The sequence below is a fragment of the Astatotilapia calliptera genome, chromosome 8, assembly GCF_964374335.1.
Source record: "Astatotilapia calliptera chromosome 8, fAstCal68.1, whole genome shotgun sequence".
In the NCBI taxonomy this organism is placed as follows: domain Eukaryota; kingdom Metazoa; phylum Chordata; class Actinopteri; order Cichliformes; family Cichlidae; genus Astatotilapia; species Astatotilapia calliptera.
In genome coordinates this window covers 15,642,665-15,657,213 of record NC_137429.1, presented here as the reverse complement: position 1 = coordinate 15,657,213, position 14,549 = coordinate 15,642,665, and the positions used below count along the sequence as shown (strand labels likewise).

The 14,549-nt window shown below is 41.4% G+C and overlaps 1 pseudogene across 1 annotated transcript; it reads left to right on the top strand.

Annotated features, from left to right (window-relative positions):
- The first annotated feature begins 6,311 nt into the window (after positions 1-6,311).
- Positions 6,312-8,161, top strand: LOC145430529 (uromodulin-like; annotated as a pseudogene). Its single transcript, XR_013911107.1, has 3 exons — positions 6,312-6,562; positions 6,665-6,821; positions 6,939-8,161. The product of XR_013911107.1 is annotated as a uromodulin-like (transcript).
- The last annotated feature ends 6,388 nt before the right edge of the window (positions 8,162-14,549 follow it).

Here is a 14,549-nt window from a genome sequence, read left to right as displayed (position 1 = left end):
CACCGACTCTGTCACCTCAATTTGTTTTGATCATTTCCAATTGCTATCTGCAATATGTTCTAATTGGTGGTTGAATGCTTTTATATGTAATTTCTTCTAGGCTGTATCACCCTATCTTTGTACTGCTGTTTACTTAAGAGTTAGAGTGCTTTTCTATTAATGCATTAACTGTGTATTCCCCTCATTTGTGTTACATATTTTTGTATATATTTTGCTACAGATTGCACACACACCTGACCACTTTATGAATTCCAAATCCTGAAAACATCTTGTTTTATCATGTTTTCCTGTAGCATTGTGAGCAAGAGACTTGTATCTGGTCTGGGCCATTATCATTTAAGGATGATACCCTACTGGGACCCTGGCTTCCACTTCCCTTTGACCAGAAACAGAAATTTAGAAATGGAAATAGATGAAATATCACGATAGAATATGGGTAAAACGCGCATGCGCGGTGCCTTTGTTTTTCATACACACATGGCCAAAAAAGCACGGCCGCAACGGAGAATGAAGAGGTGGAAAGCGGATTGTTGAGTGAAATGGATGAACCAGAATTTTTTTTTTTAAAAATGGTGCAGCTTCACTGGTTTGGTGTTTGTCCGTCAGATACACAGCAAAGAACATTTTTTTGTAGAACATTCAAGGGGGCCATCATTATTGCTGTATTTGTCGGACTAAGGTGCTCGTAAATCTGGGAGTAATCTGGGTCCTAAACTCCGGCCCTTCAGGTCCCAAAGTCAAACAAACACTGCAGCATCACTGAGAGTTAAAAGCTGTCTAAATTCTTTCATCTTTAATAAAACGATCAGCATTGCTGCTTTATCAGGTGTAACTATGAAGTTTAACATACAGGCATCCATGAAAACAGAATTTATTACATTTAACGGAGTTAGAAGTTAGCAGGAAGTTAGCGGAAGTTAGCTCGCTAGTTTCGCTAGTTACACAAGCATGATATAGCATGTTCTGACCAGAGGTCGGTCGAGCATCCAAAAATTGTACTCAAGAGTAGCATTACTTTAAAATATTATTACTCAAGTAAAAGTGAAAAGTAGTCTTCAAAAACATTACTCAAGTAAGAGTAAAAAAGTACTTGGTGAAAAGACTACTCAAGTAGCGAGTAAATGTCTGATTTATTTTATAAATAAATGCTATCAGACAAACAAAAATAAATAAATATACAAATTTTAGTATTTTCAACAGGAAACAAATTTTTTTCCAAATTTCAGTTTTTCGCAACATCAAGCTTTTTTCACCAATGCCTACAGTAAATAATATAAACAGTGCAAACAATTTCCAGTGACAAGATATGCTGTAAACTTTATATTCATTTTTGCTCCAAATGGCACAGCAGCCTCAGAGAAAACATTAGAACAAGGCAACTTCAACATATGTTCATACAAGGCAGCTCAGTTTACCATAAATTGTATGGGTGTGCATTTATTTCTGCATATTTAGCAAAAATGTGCAATTTCTTCACTCAGTGAAGTGATGGTTAAGCTTCAGCAGCAGTTTGCTCTCAAGGTTCTTTCTGTGAAGCTGTAACGGTTTAGCAGTGAACAGGAGTCCTGCATGACTGAGAAGTCCTTCACAAGCTCCAGATGCATGAAGAGCTGTATTGATTTTGATCAACAGCTTCTTGATGTGAGGAACGCCATGCAATATATCCACACCTCCAGTGAATGGACATGAAAGGTACCTCTCCAGTTCCCCTGCTTCTGGCTTTCCTGACCCCATGGATCCATCATCTTAGTCTGTTAGGCTGCTGTTTGTGCTGGCCTCATCCAGCTCTGAGTCTAGGTGATGTCTGATGAAGTTGAGACCTGTGGAAAGATGTATGGTTTTCAAAAGAATTAGGTCTGGTCATTATAGTGCTGTATACACTGGCAAGCTGCAGATGTTTGGCAAGAAGATTTGATCACACTGGAGATGTTTTTTACTAACTCTTGTAGAAAAACAAAATCCTGTCATTCATATCCCGCACAAACGGTTTGCAATGAATTCCAGATTAAGTTTAAAATAAGAATGCGTGGAAGGCTAAGCAGTGCTAGCCAATAGATCCTCCTGTTTGGCTGTTACTCTGGGAAAAGACGAGAAAGACATTGATGGAAGCCATGACTGGAGCTGCGATGTAGCCTATATAATATTTATATTGTACGAACGTGATAATTATGTAATGACGTGATATTATATTGTTCAAACGTGAAAGGTATATTGTTAGAACAATATACTTTTCTATTTTTCTTTTGGCTGGGTGGCAGCTCTACGCTTCCGTATACGAGGCTTTTCAATGTGTCCTCACAAAATTGTGACGACTACAACAACCATGAAAAGAGTTGGATGGACATTGCTGCTCAATTGCAGCTGTCTGGTCAATGTTTTTCATTAGTAATTTAGCAAAGTTGATGGTGGTGGTGTGTGTGCGTCTGTAAGACAGAGAGAGGGAGAGCGAGAGACAGATTTTGTATGATAAGCTTCATGTTATGGATGCACAGTTTGAGCACTCAGGTCGCATCAGAGCATCAGGCCGTATAGTGTGAGACCCTGCATCGTGACCTATGAACTTTTAACCCTTGCGATTCAATTGTACAGTTTGAGCAGGAGCTGAATAACGCGACTCAAAAAAAAATCACACAGTGTTTGCCCAGCTTAATGCAGACTGTTTAAACTAAACAAGCTGCTTTTTCACATAATAAATCCTGCCAGCCCCAGTATTGACTTCTGTTTTAACAGTTAAAGCAGTAGAGACGAGCTGTTTGCATGCGTGTTGAACTCCAGCGTCATTAACCAGGCTAGCTGTTAGCTTATAGCTCACGCTAGCTAACCAGCGAGCAGTTAAAAGGACAGCCGAAGCTGCACAAAAAACCCACAAACTTGTCTCACTTTTCCACATAAAAGTTAACGTGAAGGTTCCTGATGGTTAGAGACAAATGCAGTTGCATGGTAGGATGTTGTAAACGGACCAAACTTCAGCCAGGAGAACAACTGAGATAATCCATCCACAATACGTAGTTAGTCATTAATTGTCAATGGAAAATTGTACTTAGTAGTCAGTATAATCTTTTAATAATATAAGTTTACATATGGTAGTGATAGGATGTGCGATCCTTAATAGTCTGCAAAAGCTTTGCGTGCATTCCAGAGTGCTCTGGCATTCACACCCACATCCTGGGCGCTTGGGAAAGGTCGTACCTTGTCTTATTGTTTTGCGGTAGGATTAACGTAGCTATGTCGGTTTTAGTCTAAATGCCCTTTTTTATATATAGATCAACTGTTGGATTTTCCAGACCAGCAGGTTAAGGGAAGTCGTTTATGGGGTCACACTCTGACACACACACGCACACACACATACATATACACCTCCACATTCCAATGTAAGGAAGAAACGCCCACTGAAGTATAAATAAAGACAAGGGCAGTCTCTCAGTGCGAGTCTCTGAGCCTCACTCTTGTGCGTGCGCTCTGGTGACTGCCCTTGCTAGCAAGAAAATCTGTGTGTTTCTCCTCTCTGATTCTCTGCTGAAGAAGTGTTTTAGAATATATCTCTTAACATTAATATACTGCAACAACATGGGAATAGAGCAGCTGTGACAGAATACAGCATTAATGAATGAATGGTACAGAAGTGGAGGAAGCAAGAAGAATGAGTTGAACAAAGTTTATCTGACTGCTTTGTTCCGCTTATTGTGCCTTATAATCCCGTGCACTTTATGGTCCGAAAAATACGTATTTGACTTTTTTATTTGGCACATTGCAGTTTAATGTTGCAAAGCTCCTCTTTTTAACTTAGTGGATATTATAAATAGTTATGCTCATGATATGTCAGCCCATTTCTACTGGAAATGCCTTTTGGTTACACTTTCAGCAAGAAATTTGCATTTGCATTGTTAAATGTTTATATAGCTTTAATGCACATAAAAACAGCTGCTTATTTAAGTGAAAATAAATGGATGGGGTTTTTTTGTGCTACTAAAGTTTTGGAGTTGTATTTTGTCTCGCAGAAATTATATCGTCAGTTATATTGTTATCGCAAATTTTCAAATATATATCGTGATATATATATTTTTGGCCATATCGCCCTGCTCTAGTTCAGACGCAGGGAATTGATGAGCGGCAGATCTCCACTATTCTGGACTCTTGCTGGGCAACGCCTGTTAATCATGCCAGCTACCCCGTGCGCTGGGATCTGATCACCACACAGTAAAGACATTGTCTTAACTTTTCTTTTCTTTTCTTGTCTTTTGTGATGGGTGAACTTTAATCATCTTCTTATCATAACTAAGTTGTTTGCACATTAACACTGTAACTTTCACATTATGCTGTTAACTAGGTGTCCAGCAGATGGCACAGTAGAGCTGCTTCAAAACGGCCACCCTAGCCCGTTTCTCATTCAGGATGTTCACCTTTACCAACTATACCACTTTACCAAACGCGAGACAAGTACTCTTGGACTACGAGTGTGGATACTACTGTGGATGATGATGTTAAATGACAATGATAATAAAAACAATATGACAACCTAATTTAATTGAGGAATGTCTATTTATTTACAAATTTTAGCATAAATAAAATATTAATGTTGCATCTTTTAGCAATAAAAGGAAAATTTTCATTTTTGTCAATGTCTAGCTTTAGTAATGATTAAAAAAAAACAATGTGACAACAATGAAACATTCATTTTGTCATCTTTTAGCAATAATAGAGAAACTGTTTTTAGTAGTCATAAAGTGAACAAGTTTTAATGTCATCTTTCAATGTCATCTGGAACCAGGTGTGTCCCAGTGGAAGGCTGTGGCTGCCAATATGATGAATTCTACTATAATGGCTTGGTAACAATAAATACATGGTGTACTTTGCTATTAAGTTTGATCATTCTTTCTCCTTAAGTTAAATTTTCTCACACAGGCTGGCGAGTCCTTCTGGACAGACGGTTGCTCCCAGAGATGTGAATGTCACGCTCCAAATGACCTGTGATGTTCTGCTGCATCTTGCACTCCTGAACAGCAGTGCTCCATCAGAGACGGCCAGCTGGGCTGTTACGATGCCATGTCCACCTGCACAGTGTGGGGGGATCCACACTACATCACCTTTGATGGAGCAGTGGCTCATTTCCAGGGAACTTGCTCCTACATCATCACTAAGAGCACGAGCCATGGCTCTAATGAAACCCAGTTACAGGTGATAGCCACCAACAATCACCGTGGAAACAACCGTGTGTCATTTGTGTCTGCAGTGGACATATACCTGTCAAATCATCCAGAAAGTGTGTACATCAGGATTGGACCCAATAAAACAGTAACGGTAAACACTAAGCACTAACACTATTTGGTGCCTGCCACCTGCACTCTCACCCTGAGCCATTTTTCACTTCCTGTGTCTATGACCTCTGCCTCTACACTCCAGCTAATGGCATGTTGTGTTCTGCTGTCTCAGCCTATGAGAAAACCCACTCTGTTTTTGGGCTAGACATCCCTGAATGGCGCTCTGGTTTGCTGTGAAGTAAGTTTGTGCTGAACAATTAAGTAATGTCTTCATCATAGAGCTTGTCAGTTTTCTTTGAAAGATTGGCTTTCTTTTATTTGATTCTTGTCCCTATGCCTCTGTAGAGGAGTCCGACCCCTGTTAACAGCTGGACGCAGAAGGGGCGAGACCACCAGCAAGGAGTTTACATCTACAGGGAGGGTGTGGCTCAAGTGGTAGCATGGGTTTTCCAACACTTGGAAGGTTGTTTAACTCCAGATTCCTCCACTCCACATCCCAAAGTATCCTTGGGCAAGATACTAAATCCCAAGTTACTCCTCATGCATCCACTGTTGTGTGAGCCTGTGAATGTTTGAAAGCACGTAGGCATTGATAAAATGTGCTGTATGCACAAATTAATGTGTGGGTGATTGGGTGAATGAGACAGAAACAGATTTGAGTGCTGAGTAGAAAGATGCAATATAACTACCGGTCTGTTTACTACTTGTCAAAGCTACAGTTTTTTGAGAGGGGTGGGGGTTGTCACACATCAGTGTTACATATTTTAATGTTCATGGATGTTAAATTGCAAATATCTACAGCTAGCACAGCATTCGCAGCTAAATGTAAACGCACTACATTGTAAGCTCATAGTTTACATCTGTAAAAATGGAAGTGAACTGGATTCACTATTAAAATGTAAAATTTTTATTTTTGGGAAGCTCTTGAGATAAAATGATAGATAAAACATATTTACAATCATTTGGTAATCAACCCATTTTTAGCATTATTATGTGTTTTATACCATCATTAGGAAGAAGATTGCAACCGGTCAAGGACAGTACAGCATGAGAATGATCCCCTTCCAGGACCCTGGCTTCCGCTTCCCCTTCAGGAGTAACACAAACATAGAAATGGAAATAGATCAGAGGTTAAATGTGGAGGTGCAAACAGAAGGAGTGGATCAAAGCCAGATCTCCACCATTCGGGACTCCTGCTGGGCCACACCAGTCAACATGCCAAACTACCCCATCTGCCCATCTTGTTACTGCAGAGTAAGAGAAGTTCACCTTGTCTTAGTATACTTTATTAAAAACTTGAAAGAGTCAGCCCCAGACAGACCTCTCCTCGGTTTCTCCACCAATTCTTCCTCATAATGAATTCTGCTACTTTGCTTTATAATCTGGGATATTTAAATGTCTTCCAGGGGTCCCAATGAAGCTGATGGAACAGTAGAGCTGATTCAGAACGGCATCTCCACTGAGGCCTGATTCTCCTTCAGGATGTTCACTTTTACCAACTATTCATCCATTTACCTTCATTGCCGGGTCCACCTGTGTCTTTTGAGATACAATTGTACAGCTGTATGTACCAATGTTTTTAATTCGTATTGTTTTCATTTTTATTGGTTTTCATTCTTGTGTACAAATTTGAAACTGTTAAATCAGCAGAAGCCTATAAACATTTTTTTTCCCCCTCAGCGCTGTTACCTGGGCTACCACAGGCGAGTCCGGAGGGACACATCTTTTCATGACACTTCATCCATCTCACTTGGACCGCTTGTTCCAATTCCAGGGAGCAGAGGTACATTGAAGCTCTCATGTCTCCTCAACTGTACTCTTATAGATGACATAAAGTTTATGGACACATTAAATGTAACCTTTGGTTCTTCTCTTACTGACCCAGTGATCCAGTTAAGCAGTGGTCAAAGTCAGTTGACACCTCTGCTGGCCCTGCTAGCCAGTTTGATCCTAGCCAACATGCTGGTAACCCTGCTGTTCAAACAGCTTGCTCCTAAAACTCTGGTATAGAAACAAACCAAAACTCTGAAGATCAAAAATTATCCATATTTTTTTTTGTAATTATTCATTATTCAGTTACTTTTCACTGGTATTTTTCATCTAAGTGTTTTTTTTTTTCTTGAGGTGTGTTTCTGTACTTGTGGTAAGGTATCCAGTAAATTGGCTTTAAATCTAAATGACAAGATTAACCTGTTCTTGGTTTCTGTGTGCAGATTTTTATAATTAAATCTGTCACAATTAACATAATGATGTGTAATCAAGGGCAAATCAAAAGGACAGTTGGTTTCAGTCGGTTTCCCCAGCCTAAAAAGAGTGCCATTCAGACAACAATGACCTGTTCTTATTCTACTTATAATTATCTCCTGCCTATTTATTCCTCTATTTCTTGTAACTTCTACTGTGTTTTGCACTCTATATGAATGTCTCCCTTTTACTGCATTTTCCATAAATTCTTACTTTCTTTCCAAACTATACTTGTCCCTTCAGATTTCGACAACGGAATCTGAATATCAACATCTACTTTTTTAATAGCTTCTTTAGTCAACCTATCTGATCATTCATTACCCACAATACCTATATGAGCCAGAGTCCACATTATTAATATATATTTTTTTCACACAATCTATGATGAGCAAAAAGAACTTCATACAGAATTTGCTGGTGGCTACTTGTGTTTCCATTTTTAATGCTTAACAATGCTGACGATGAATCACTACAAATTATTATTTTTGAAATTCTACTGTCTTCCACCCATTCTAAAGCCAAATAATATTGTGCATAACTCTACTGCATATATATTCCAGAATGATAACTGCCACACTAGTTGCTTCAGTTTTTGGATCTTTCAATCCATCTGTAAATAGTCACTGTACTTGTTCTGCACTTGATTATAAAATTCTTGACAAATATCTGTTGTCATTTTTCTCTTCTTAATATCCGATAATGATCTATCTATTTTAATGTATTTCCATGTAGGCCTTAAACCCACCCAACCCACCCAAAACTATTTTTAAAATTTTTTCCTCTTTCCCAACACTTTCCTAACAGGATGATTTTTATTATGACCTTTCAAATTTATCCAATCGTTAACCATTAACTGTTGCCTTCTAATATATAGTGGTATTTCTCCTGATTCGACTTCAGGGCAATTTTTTCCTTCTTCTTCTTCTTCTTCTTCTTCTTCTTCTTCTTCTGACTTTTATTGGCGGTTGGCAAACAACAAAATGGTGCATTACCACCACCAACTGGTATGGAGCGTGGACTGGAACGTCGATTAAAAAAAACTAAAAAAAAACCCCTCAAATCCTCCCAAACAATTTAGTGTCTTTTGCAAACTGTAATAAGGCCTGTTAACTTTCACTTCTTGACTACTTTTGCAGTAATTCAATAAGATCCAGTTTCATTTTTATGCTGCTGAGGTTTTGGGTCAGTTGTCTTCTCTCCACCTGATACTTCTGACAGTGTAATATAACATGTTCTATAGTTTCCTCTTCTCCACAGTAGCCACATTTCCCTGTATAATGTTTCCCTATCATGAATACTGTAGTGTTCAAACCAGTATGTCCAAATCCTATTCTATTTTTTTTGTTTTTTTGTTGTTGTTTTTTTGTTGTTGTTTTTGCCTGTCCCGTTAGGCTCTTTTGCCATCAGAATTATTGCCTAAAGGCGAAGAAAGATGCCCAACGGATTTACTTTACCAAATGGACCATCCCAGCCTTGCCGTAATGGTCTATTTGATTCACCTTTTATTGTTTATTTTATTTTATTTTCACTTGCTAAATACGGGACAGACTTGACTGGGGAAAAGAAAGGGGAGAAAAAAAGAGGGAAAGAAAAACAGCGGGGAAGAGGGACGGGGGAGAGGGGCAAAAAACAAAAACCAACAAAATAAGCAGACAAAAAATACATATATCAATCACCTGGATCACCTGTTGAGAAAGAAAAAAGAGAAAACAAGCAGAAGGGAAAAAAAAGAGCAACATAATAAACAACATCACGATGATCTATGGGAATATAACAGTAAATACTAAATATTGTCCAGCACGTAAGATCGACAGCGCACAGTGTGCTTTGAGATAGGAGCCAAAAAGGGTGTAGTTTGTGTGTGTGAGCACCCGTGTGTACACCTGTGAGCATGAGCGCGCTTGTATTTAAATGATCTGCTAGAGGGTGTGGGGGAGCCACAGCCCCGTCCTCCAGGGCATGAAGCAGGTATGGAGGAGATCAAAACTCCAGACATCCAGAGGCCCTCAGAACACAAGAGACCAAGGAAGACCAACAGAGGGGCAGCTGCGCCACTGTCCCGGAAAGAGATGAGGAGAGCCCCAGATGAGAGGTCACTCAGCAGCTGCGGAGCAGAAGCCAGGGGGAGTTGCAGTGACGTGCCCGTGAGCTCGGCCGGCAGCCAGCTGTGCCTGAGTGACCGAGCCCCAGGCCGAGAGGCTGAGGGCACCCCACCCCCGAAGTGGCCCGAGCGAGCCCCAGGCTCCAGGCCCCGACAAGCAGCCACCAAGGAGTGAGCCGGTGTGTACCTGGACGCCCACCCCCGGACACAAAGAACCACCAACACACCGATGTCTGAGGGCGTCTGCCACTGGCAGGGGAAGTGGTGGGGGAGATAGTCCTCCATACATTGGAGGGCCTGAGATGTCCCCAGAGAGGTGGCGTCTGATACCCAACCTGACATATAGACACAGACATACAGGCACACACAGATACAGACATCCATTCCCACCCTCATGCTCTCATATGCAATTACTCAACACTCACCCAACGTGGAGACAGACATGAAGAGACGCTGTACACACAATCACACTCCCCAAGCTTACTCTATACCCCAGGTCTAGGTACCCTTGTCCCTGGAGGGGGAAACTGCACCCAGACCCAGGTAGTGTTACCCTTTTCCCTGCGGTGGGGAGAAGCAGACCGCCCCGACTCGGCAGCAGCAGGGAGGCCCCACATTCCAGACCCCAATCGGACGGCCAACTCCTCCTCCCAGACCCCCCGCTCCAACAGTTCGCAGAGAACGGGGGTGTGTGAAGACTCCAAACCTCCCTCCGCCCGCTCATATGTAGTGTTGATGCATGTGTGTTCTAAGGTGCATTTAAAACCCAGGAGGGCATGGAGCTACCTGCCAGAGAGCAGCAGGTAAGCGCATAGTCCCTCCTGCTAGCCCTCAATGTCTACATGTATTTAAAATTGAGAGGTGGGCAACGACGCCAGGGGTGAGGTTGTACACCCTGATGGTCTTTTGGATTCCGTGTAGCGTGCCCACCCCCAAGGTCCTATGTGTATGTGTTATGAGAGTGTGAGTAATGTCTAAGTTGTGGGATAAAATTGAGGCACAGGCAGCCAGAAGGGGACAGAGGGGGGGGATGCCTCCCCTGCACCCTGGTGACACACCTTTACCCCAAGGCCCTGCATGTGTGGGTGATTGTGGTGGAGCGGGAAGAGGGAGGCAGCTGGAGATGGGGAGGGAAGGAAGGGAGGGGCAAGTGACCCCTCCCTGGGGCCAGCTCCCCCGCTGACCCCAATAGGCACCCCCATACTCTGCAACCCACGAGGGAAAGGGGGCCCAGGCCCATCCAGACCGGGGCCCAGTTCAGCAGCGCCGCCTGGCCCCACAGAGCCCGGGACAGTCCACCCAACCCCACCACAGAGAAAACTGCACCCACCCCGTCATACACTCATCTTCCAGACTACACAAGACGATAGACGGCCAGGCTGAGATCTTCCTCCACCTCTCCTTTATCTCCCCCTCCTGCAGAGTGAGTTCCTGAAGAGAGAAGACCACCTGCAAGATGTAACAGCCTCCCCCACCAGTTGAAGAGCCCCCCAGGTGGCTCGATGCACTGGCGGCACCCGATGCCAGGGCTGGGCCCCCATACACCCACCCGCCCACAACCCCGGCAACACACCAACCAGGACCCAAGCCCCCAAGGCCCAGCCAGGGCCCCAGCCCAGAGACGGAGCACCCCCAGAACCTCACGCCTGTCCCAGACCCACCCAGGGGCAGCCAGGCTACCAGGTCAGTAACCCACATCCGTCAGCACAGACCCTCCCCTAGCCCCGCTGCACGCAGCCACGAGGAAACTGTCACCTAAGAGCCAACAGAGCCCTTAATAGGCCATGACCGCAACCCCGGGTTGAGCCCTCCAAGGAAGATGGTCCTGGGGAATCCCCCGACGCCCCAAGCCTGTCCCTACCCCCACACCAATCACAACAGTGAAGGTGGGACCAAACTATGACCCCCCCACCCCCACTAGGTGATGGAGCTGATCAAAGGAGCCCAGAGCAATTGATCTGATGTGGTGGCAGAGGCTGTATCAAGACTAATGTAATCTAATAGATAATTTCTATATTGGTTAAAATTAAGATTATTTTTATTTTTCCAGTTCATGAGGACTGTTTTCTTGGCTATGCATAGGGCAGTGAAAACCATATGGGCTATATTCTTTTCTGTAGTGACATTATCTAAGCTGCCCAACAAACACACTAAAGGGGAAGTTGGAATGTTACATTTCAGACACTTTGATAAGTCTTCACATATCTCGCGCCAAAACTTCTGAACTGGTGGACAGAACCAAAGAGCGTGGATATAATTGTCCGGTGAATTGGTTTGGCAGTGTGAGCAGTTGTTGGTAGACGTAAAGCCCATCTTGAACATCCGATGACCTGTATAGTGCACTCTATGTAGTATTTTGTATTGAATTAATTGAAGACTGGGATTTCTAATTAGATGAAAGGTTTTTAAGCAAATCCGCTTCCCATTTTGCAATAGGAAGTGATATTGATTCATCTCTTTTAGAAAGCATTCTGTATATTTTGGAAAGTGATTTTGGGGTTTTAAGAGTAAGAAATTGAACCACACTTGGTGGTGTTTGTAGTTCAACTTGACCCGGTTTAAATTTCTTTTTTACTATGGATTTAATTTGTTGATATTCTAAAAATCTTTTCTTGTTGATCCCATATTGTGTAACTAGTCTGTCAAATGGAATAAATTCTGTTCCTTCTAATATATGTTTTAAGTATTTGATTCCTTTACCACTCCAATCTGGAAAGTTTATCATATTATTGTTTTGTAATATGCAGTGTTGGGTAAGTTACTTTAAATTAGTAACTTAGTTACATTACTAGTTACTCCTATCAAAAGTAACTCAGTTACTTCAAGTTACTAGTTACTTTTAAAGTAACTAGTTACTAGGGAAAGTAACTTTGGTTTTACCCAGAATTTTCTTATTAATGTGTTGCTTCCCTAACTGGATACCCAGCAAGGATGCCAGTCTTCTAGCTTGCTTACATGTTAGCACTATCCTTCCACAAGTACACTGTGCCACCTAATGGCCTGAACCTAAAATGGTTAAAATGGCAGTGTAGTAGTGCGAGTGCAAGTTAATGATGAAATGAATGAAACTAAATTAGAAATTAACAAAGTTTGTTTTATGTGTCACTTTTTTATCTGTCTGTTTTAATTAATTTCTATTGTTTCAACCCTCTACAAATGCAATCACATCATTTTGGGTTTGTTACAGCAGTGTTATAAATCTAATCATTGTATGTAGTATCACTAGGAAGAAGCAGTGGATCACAAAACACAACATACAGTGTGTTGAAACTTTTGAAAGATATTTATTTTTGCCATTTAAATGGACAGAAAGTATGCTTTTAGCAGTGCCAACATTAAACTGTACCTCAGACCATTTAGGAGCTGTAGGTATCAAAGTAGGTATCAAAGTGCAAAAAATGTAGTGCAAAAATGATTTAACATAAACACGGTGAGGTTTGTCCATTCTTTGTAAAGTTAACTGAACTCAACTTTGTAAACTTAACTGCTGAATTGCACCAACTGGAGACCTCATGTTCAGTAATAAAAGTATTTTCAGAGAAAGAGAAGAGAAATAAAATTAATTATAAGTATTTTCAGCCCCACAAACAGAAATAAAATAAATAATAAGTATTTTCAGCTTCATAAACAGTCAAACCAAAATAATATTTCCTCCATACAGGCCATGTAGATAAATAAAATATAGTGGTATTTTAAGTGCTTCAGAAGCCCAAGTTTCACTTGGAAATATTAACCTACTTTACCTTGTAGAGCACAACTGAAGGCAACACATCATCATCATATGAGCACTACTCAACTTTGGTTCCATCAAACCAACAATTGTACCTCAAGAGGAGAAGCTTCCCAAACTTATGATCAGACAACTTGTTCCTCTTTGGAGTGAGAATCAGGTTTCCCAGGCTGAAAAGCCTTTCAACTGGGGCACTTGAAGGAGTGGCTGCATTAAGTTTAAGAGAGAGTTTCTTTATCATCGGGAAATGATTCAGAGAGTCTAACCCTGTTGCTCCTGATTTGAGGTACTCGGCTACCTCACCTTCAGCAGTGGCATATATGTCCTCATTCTCTTCAAAGGAGAAGAACTCATCCTCTTTGCTATAACCCGGGTGCTGTGTTGTGTTGGTGACGCTGGTACCTGGTTGTAGCTGATCTTGCTCAGGGAGAAGTTTTCGACACTCTACCAGCAGACATGCCTTTGCGAGGTCCTTCCGCGCCTGGTCATGTAACCAACGAAGCTTAAATTTTAGTAGTGTCACAGCAGCCAGCAAAGCATCTTCCCTTCCAAGGACATGTGCAAACCTTGTTTTGACTGCCTGTAATAATGACACAGTAAAAGTGCAAAAAACATTTTGCATGAGAAAGTATGCATTGTTTCAACATTAAATTAATTAAACATTAAAAACATGCTGTAGTTTTATATAGAATGTATTTTAATTTGTAAATAGTGTGTATTTTACTATGTTGTATTTATTTTATTTATTTATTGGGGTTAAGTATCTGTAACTGTAACAGCATTCACTTGCATGTGACACAACAGCACAGCACAATATAAAAAGCAATTGAGTAATACATTTCATTAAAGATAAACACAAATGAAAATATCATCTCTTACCTGGACAACTGTATCTGGTAGCCCAACAATAATTTGCAGACCATTTTTTATAGCCAGAGTCTTGGTCATCAGCGATTCCAGTGTGGGTATGAGTGTGTCATAAAAACAATGGTCTTCTCCTTGAAGAATGTCCAGTGCCACAGTAAGTGGTTTCATGACTGCACAGTACTCTCTGATACACTGATGCTCCCTCTCATTGAATCATTTCAACTGTAATGTGGATGAGATTGTGTTCAGCTCCACCAAAGGTATCTTTGAAATTCTCTCCAGAGTATAATAGAACGAGTTCCACCTTGTTGTGCAAGGTACTAGTAGCTTCTTTGTAATAATGTCTTCC